Raw genomic sequence first — 8,521 nt, 5'->3', positions numbered from 1 at the left:
TGCCAAAAATCCAATTTTTGCCATTTCAAGCCAGATTCAACTACGGACCTCCGAATCACAATCCGGATGCGCTCCTAATTTCAAAATCACCCAACGGAGCTAATGGAACAATCAAAACTCCCTTCCGGGTTCAAATTCACAAAAAGTCAAACTTGATCAACTCTTTCAAATTTAAAGCTTCTAGCTGAGAATCATTCTTTTAAATTAATTCTGAATAACCTGAAAACCAAAACCGACGATTCACATAAGTCATAATACATCATACAGAGCTACTCATACCCTCAAACAACTGAGCAAAGAGTAAATACTCAAAACGACCGATCGGGTCATTACACTGCGATTCTAAGTTAGCACGATTTCATTGTTGCCTCATTAAAAACCTTGCCGAAAAACCCATTTGGGATAAAACCGGATCAAGGGGAAAAAGAGTGCAACATGAGCTTTTGGGCCTAAAAAATTATGTTGGGTACCTGCAAGTTTCAGTTAAAAATGTATCTTGGTAAAAGAAGATGGTCAGGGTCGTACCTTAGCAATAATATCGCTTCAAGTGGGTCAGTTAAAAATGTATCTTAGTAAAAGAAGATGGTCGGGGTCATACATTAGCAATAATATCGCTTCAAGTGGGTTATGTTCCAGTTATTTGGTAATTGTCCATCGTTCATTGTTCCGAGTTTGTATGACCCTTTTCCGGCGATCTCAATAATCTGATACGGGCCTTCATAGTTCGGCCCTAATTTCCCTTCGTTCGGGTTTTGGGTGCTCAATGTGACCTTTCTTAGTACCAAGTCCCCAGTATTGAAGTGTCGAAGGTTGGCCCTTCAATTGTAATATCTTTCGATCCGCTATTTTTAGGCGGCTTCGCGCCTTTCATCTAGTAGTTCTAGTCTCGCACTCATAGCTTCGTCGTTTGATTCCTTTGTTACATATCAGAATTAGATGTTTGGTTCTCCGACCTCGATCGGTGTTAAAGATTCGGTACCATAAACCAGCGAGAATGGGGTGGCCCCAGTACTAGACTTTGAAGTTGTACGATATACCCAAATGACTTCGGGCAGAATTTCCTTCCGTTTTCCTTAGGCGTCGATCAACCTCTTTTTGAAGTTTTGGATTATGGTTTTATTGGTGGATTTTGCTTGTCCGTTTCCACTAGGGTGGTAGGGAGCGGATAAGATCCTTTTGATCTTATGGTGTTCAAGAAACTTGCTTACTTTGCTGCCAATAAATTATTTCTCATTGTCGCACACGATCTCGGCCGGTATTCCCAACCGATAGATGATGTGGTCCCAGATAAAATCGATGACTTATTTTTCTCTGACCTTATCATATGCATGTGCTTCCACCCATTAAGAAAAATAGTGAGTTATAAACAAAACAAATTGGGCCTTATCGGGTGCTCGTGGAAGCTGGCCAATGATGTCCATCCCCCATTTTATAAATGTCCATGGTGATAAGATCGAATGTAGAAGTTCCCCGACTCGATGAATCATCGGAGCATGCCTTTGGCACATCACATCTTCATACGAATTCCTTCGCATATTTTTCCATGTCGACCCAATAGTAACCGGCCCTTATTATTTTTCGGACCGGTGCTTCAGTACCTAAATGATTTGCGCAGGTGCCTTTGTGAATTTCCCTCAAAACGTATTAGGTATCTCCTGGTCCCAAACATATCGTGATCGGTCCATCGAACGTTCTTATAACTAAGGTTTCATCCTCGGACAAACTAAATCGGGTTGCCTTCGTACGTAGGGCAATTTTCTGGTTTTCAGATATTCTATGTATTTGTTTCTCCAATCCCATGTTAGGCCCGTTGTGTTTATTTCGGCAAGGCCCTCTTCGACTACCGATTTTATTAGTTGAACGACTGCCCCTGAATTGAGCTCATTGTCTTCTACCGACGACTCCAAATTAGCGAGGGCATCGACCTCGTTATTTTGATCTCGAGGCACGTGTTGTAGAGTCCATTCCTTGAACTAATGTAGTGTTACCTGTAATTTATCCAGGTATCTCTGTATTTGTTCTTATCTTACTTCGAAAGTCCCATTAACTTGGTTTACTAGTGAATCACAATTAGCTTCGATCACCTCTGCCCCCAAGCTTTTAGCTAGTTCGAGACCTGAAATCATGACCTCATATTCAGCCTCGTTGTTAGTCAATCTTATAGTTCTAATAGACTATCTAACTACATTACCTTTTGGCAGTTTTAACACGATGCCAAGTCCGAAACCCTTCACGTTCGAGGCCCCATCTGTAAAGATGGCCCAAACCCCCAACGAAGTCCATGAGTGTAATAATAACTCTCTTTCGACTTCGGGTACCAGTGCCGATGTAAAATCGGCCACAAAGTTAGCCAGAATTTGGGATTTAATAGCGGTTCGGGGCCAATATTCAATGTCGTACCCGCTGACCTCAACGTCTCACTTGGCTAACCGTCCCGAGAGTTCGAGTTTATGCATTATATTTCTCAATGGGTAAGTAGTCACAACATGTATGGGGTGGCACTGAAAGTACGGTTTCAACTTCCTAGAGGTGCTTAGCAAGACAAGCGCCAATTTCTCTAGGTGAGGGTATCTAGTTTCGGCCTCACCTAAAGTTCTGCTAACATAGTAAATTGGGAATTGTGTACCTTTTTTGTCCCGAACCAGGACTCCACTTACTGCTATTTTCGAGACCGCCAAATATAGGTATAGTTGTTCGTCTATCTTCAGTGTGTGGAGCAGTGATGGGCTCGATAGATATTGCTTGAGCTCTTCCAAGGCCCGTTGGCATTCCGGAGTCCATGAGAAGTCACTCTTTTTCTTCAATAATAAGAAGAATCAGTGACTTTTATCGGAGGACCTCGAGATGAATCGCCCCAGAGCGGCTATGTGCCAAGTCAGCCTTTGTACGACATTTACGTTATCTACGACCGTGATACCTTCAATGGCTTTGATCTTACCGGGATTAATCTCGATTCCTCGGTTGGATACCATGAATCTGAGGAATTTACCCGATCCAACTCCGAACGCACATTTCTCCAGGTTCAGCTTCATGTTGTATTTTTTCAATACGTTAAAGGTTTCCTGCAAGTGTTTTTAATGGTCCTCTGCTCGCAGGGACTTAACCAACGTATCGTCAATGTAAACTTCCATTGATTTTTCTATTTGTTCTTTGAACATCTGGTTTACTAGGCGTTGGTAAGTGGCACCAGTATTTTTTAACCTGAATGGCATTACATTATAGCAGTATGTGTCATATTTAGTGATAAAAGAGGTTTTTTCTTGATCATCCAGGTTCATCCGTACTTGGTTGTACCCGGAGTACGCATCGAGAAAACTGAGAATCTCGTAGCCGACCATGGAATCGCTCATGGCGGTATTGGGCAATGGGAAGGAGTCCTTGGGACATGCTCTATTTAAATCCTTATAGTCTATACTCATCCTTAATTTATCCCCTTTATTGGGAACTACCACCACGTTTGCTAACCAATTCGGATATTTAACTTCCCAAACGGACCCTATTTTAAGGAGTTTAGATACTTCGTCCTTGATGAAGGCATGTTTGGCCTCGGACTGGGGCCTCCTCTTCTGCTTGACTGGATGGAACTTTGGATACAAGCTTAGCTTGTAAGTGGTTATTTCTGGTGGTATCCCTGTCATATCGAAGTGGGACCAAGCAAAACAATCTTTGTTAGCTATAAGAAACTGAATGAGTTTTTTCTTGAGCTCGGGGTTTAACCCCGTGCCCAGGTATACCTTTCGATCGGGCAAGTGTTCACTTAGTATGACTTGCTCCAATTCCTCGACCATTGACTTTGTAGCGTTGGAATCATCAGGGGTTATGAATGACCTGGGGACTCTGTAGTCATCACCCTCATATATTCCCTGTCCCTCCGATTCTGTCGAGGTTGGTATCAGTGATTGCTATTTGGCCCCATTTTTGATCACCGGATCCGTACCCTTATATACTGAGAAAGTGGACGTCGAGATCAACTCATCGACTGCGAACATTTTCCTTTTTGTCGGTTGTTCCCCGTACACTGTTTTGGTTCTTTCGGGAGTCGGGAATTTCGGCACCTGGTTTAATGTCGAGGGCACTGCTCTCATGTTGTGAATCCATGGCCTCCCAAGCAAAGTGTTGTATCTCATGTCCCGCTCAATTACGTAGAACTTGATTTCCTGAATGGTTCCGGTAATGTTATTTCCCCTTTAGTGGTCTCACAGGCCATATTAAACTCGTTTAGGATTCGGACTGCAGGTACGATCTGACCTTGTAGGCTGAGTTATTCCATGACCCCTGATTTGATGATGTTGGCCGAGCTACCTGGATCAATCAATACATGTTTAATTCGATATTTATTTATGAGTATTGATATTACCAGTGCATCATTGTGGGGCTATGTGACCCTCTTTGTGTCTTTGTCATTGAATGACAAAGTCCCTTCCGGTAGGTAATCTCGAGTCCATTTTTCCCTTGTGATGGAAAGTTTGGTGCGCTTCAACATCGGTCCCTGGGGAATGTAGACCCCACCGATAATTATGTTTATGACGTATTGGGGTTTTTTGGTTCGGTTCATTTATTTGACTTTCTGTTCCTTAAATGGTTCTTGGCCTGACCACTGAGGAATTCTCGGAGATGCCCGTTGTTGAACAGTCGGGCTACCTCTTTCCTTAATTGTCGACAATCTTCCATTTTGTGACCGCGAGTGCCGTGATATTTGCATATAAGGTTAGGATCCCTTTGGGCTGGATCGGATTGCAAAGGTCGAGGCCATTTGGTATTTTTGATGTGTCCGATGGCGGACATGATGGTAGAGGCATCGACACCGAAATTATACTCGGATAGCCTCGATGCTTCTTTAGGCCCGATGAGCCTGTCGAAGTTGTTTTTGCCTATGAGTCCTCGGTTATTCTGCCCTTGGTCATTCCTTCTTTCATTTCTCATAGGATTTCTCCCGGATCCACTGCTTCTCTAGTCCCTATTGTACGGTTAATATCGATCCCGGTTTGATCTAGGTTCATGATCGGTGTCTTTCTTGACTCGGTCGGTGATCCTGACGGGGTGTACGTATCCCGAAAGGGTACCTAGTTGGTCATCCTCGACCCTGATTTTTGATTGATACCGATTATGGACATCGGGCCAAGTGATGGCTGGATATTCTACCAATATCTATTTCAACTAGTGTGAAGCCAATGAGCTTCGAATGTTGATTCCTTGGGTGAAATCCTGAACGGCCCAATCGTCCGCGACCGGGGGCAAATCTATCCGTTCCATCTGGAATCGAGAAACGAACTCTCTGAGCATCTCGTTATCCCTATGCTTTACTTTGAAAAGGTCTGACTTCTTAGTCTCGACCTTTATAGCACCGACGTGTGATTTTACGAAGGAATCTACAAGCATAGCAAATGACTCAACAGAATTAGGAGGAAGATTGTGGTACTATATCATAGCTCCTTTTGATAGGGTCTCTCCAAAATTTTTTAACAAGATAGACTCGATCTCATCATCTTCCAAGTCGTTTCCTTTGATGGCGCATGTATAAAAGGTAACATGCTCGTTTGGGTCGGTCGTTCCGTTGTACTTGGGGATTACGGGCATGCAAAATATTTTAGGGATCGGCTTCGGAGCCGTGATCGGGGGGAAAAGTTATGATCCTCCTTATCTTACAGAGGTTTACTACGAGCCATACCCAGCGGGATACATATTGCCCAAATGGAACCTAAAAGATGGGATGGGTGATCCATAAGATCATTTGGCGAGGTTCATACCTCAACATGGGGATCTTTCTGGAAATAAAAACTTATTTTGTTGAGGCAATTTCCCTTGTCGCTTACCCGCATTGCCTTTGAATAAATTTCTTGGAATCCAGGCCTTTCAATATCAGGGGTGCTCCTGGGATTTGATTGACCCTGGAATTGTAGGTTTTCACCTTTTTATCATTGGCTTCGATTTTCTTTTCCCCTGTTTCTATCTGTTTCGTCAATTCTTCGAGCATTTTAAGGATTTCGAGGCTAGTCCCCGATTCACTCTCGCTCGTTTTTTTCGAGATTGGTTTGTTTCTGCGGATGGATTCCCGGGGGAGCTCGGGTTCATTCCTGCTCAGTGTTCGACCTTGGTTCTGCAACTGAGCTATCGCCGTTTGTTGAGCCTGTAGTATTTCGAAGATCATACGCAGGTTGATTCCATCCTTTTCGCCATTGTGAGTGTTTTGGGAGATCGAATGCACTTCCCTGTGCACGCTGCTTTCGGGGTCGATGGGCTAGTTTGTGTCGATGGCCATATGCGAACAGGCGTCGATGGGAACCACCACCGGGATTCTACCAATTTCAACCGGTGTTGCCTCGTTACCGAGCGCTGCATTGTTGTTCATGCCGTGGTGGCCGGATTCTGTGTCTATGTTTAGAAGGGCTGACTGTGGGTTTGACATTTCGATCCTGACCTGAAATCAGAAACACTTCAAAGAACAAGTGTAAAATGGGGTGTGTTATGATGATTCGTATCAAATTGCCGCTATTATCCTTAGCCCTATGGTGGGCGCCAAAATGTTTACCCTCAAAATCGGATAACAATTGAATTTGTTAGTGGTTTAAAGGATATGCGGATTAACTTGATACAAAGTGATAAATTACATTGTAATTGAAATAAATAATAATAAATTAACTGCAAACCACATGGCCTGGATGATTTCAGAACGGGGAAGCAAGCCACCCTTGAGTTGAATGCACTTTTATTGATACAAGATACCGAGGGATAAGAATTCTAAGAATCAATAGTAATGTATTGCTTATGAGTATATCTTACAATGTGCTTAATGAATTGTCAAGTCCCCTTTTTATATTAGAGGAGATCTACCTTTTAAGGTATTATTTTATTGTTCTATAAAAGGCAAAAGTCCTTGATTTGCTGACCGTTTGTTCCCTTTTTGAGTCGTTCCGTGATTTGCGTCATCATGATTGGTTAATGGCGAGAATTACGGACCCCTATCGGATGAGTTGGCAAAACTTTCTTCGAGACCGTTAGAAATATGACTGGTTATACCTTCGGTAAAATCAAGGGCAAATATGATGGTTTTGATGGCTAATTTTGACAATGCTTTGGGTTCGATCTTAATCACCATGTTTCGATCTTGGCTGATTTTGTTGGACGTTAGATCGATCTTCGAGCTCGACTTTATCCGATCATAGATATTTCTACCCTGGCCTAATCAGGGAGTTTTGGAAGCTCGATCGAATATCGGGCTCGGTTTTACCCGTATACAATAATATCTATTACACTATTTAATACTAGAAAAATGAAATAATTGTTTTTCTATCAACTTACTATTTACGTCTTCTGTAAATAATTTTTTTCTAGCGTAATATACACATCAAATTAACACCTTAATTTTAGTTTTAGTCAAATCTTGTCATATAAAATGGGATGGATGAACTATTAGTTTTTCTCTTATTGTCAGATCAATTTTCATTATTGATTAGTTAATTAATTTTATCTCATTGATAAATTATTTAGAATTATTTATATGAATCTTCTATATACGATATTTAAAGTATTCTTCATAATTAGGTTATTTTATACTAACAGTCAACCAATTTGAGACTTTTTATGTAGAGGGACAAAAATCAACACCTTTTAGCATGCTAATAAGAAGAATCATAATCTTGATGACTAAAGCAAAATTCATGGAAGTGGATCATTTATTTCGCGAACCTTAATTTAGATATGACTGCCTTAATCTAGGGCTGATTTCTGCATTTGAGCATTTTTTTTGTTGTGGTAACTAAGTTTTTTTTGTTAATCACCAAAGTATCTATACAAAACAACAACTATCAAAGGGTGAAAATCATATACATCCCTTAAGTTTATTTTAAAAATCAAACTCATCCTTCAACTACGAATAATTTTCATTTTTCTTCTTTAATCCTACGCAATATCTATTTTACCCTTTTTATTTCTCATATATATAATAGCATTTTATATAAGCTAGATATTTTATTTTTATGTAGGCATTTATTTATATTTAAATAATATTATATCGTATTACATAATTTAATTTAAGTTCATTAACATTATAAATAGAATAATCATATGATAATTTTATTATGAAATCTATTTTTATTTTTTATGATCATTATTTTAATATTACATATATTAAGTATGCACATAATGCATGTGTGTGTGAATGATTTCAAGTTTTAATTTTTCTTTTATTCTCCATTGTTTATATAGATTTTTAAGATTTGATTTTTATTAATAGAAATCTTTTACAATTATAACATAAAATTATGTAAAATATAAATAGATGAATTTTAAGAATTTATTACAAAATATACTTATATTTTTAACCAATTATGTTTACCCTGCATTATATAATTTATAAAATTCTCACTCTCTCTTATTCTCATTTTTATAGATAGATTGGGTTTGACTGCTACTAATAACATTACTAATACGAAAAATTACTTATTTTAATTTTTTTTACCATTTATTTCATTATTGAACATCATTAACTTATATGTTTGATAACTACTTCTTACTTTTTTTT

This window comes from Nicotiana tomentosiformis, chromosome 5 (genome assembly GCF_000390325.3).
Source record: "Nicotiana tomentosiformis chromosome 5, ASM39032v3, whole genome shotgun sequence".
In the NCBI taxonomy this organism is placed as follows: domain Eukaryota; kingdom Viridiplantae; phylum Streptophyta; class Magnoliopsida; order Solanales; family Solanaceae; genus Nicotiana; species Nicotiana tomentosiformis.
This window is presented reverse-complemented; position numbering follows the sequence as displayed.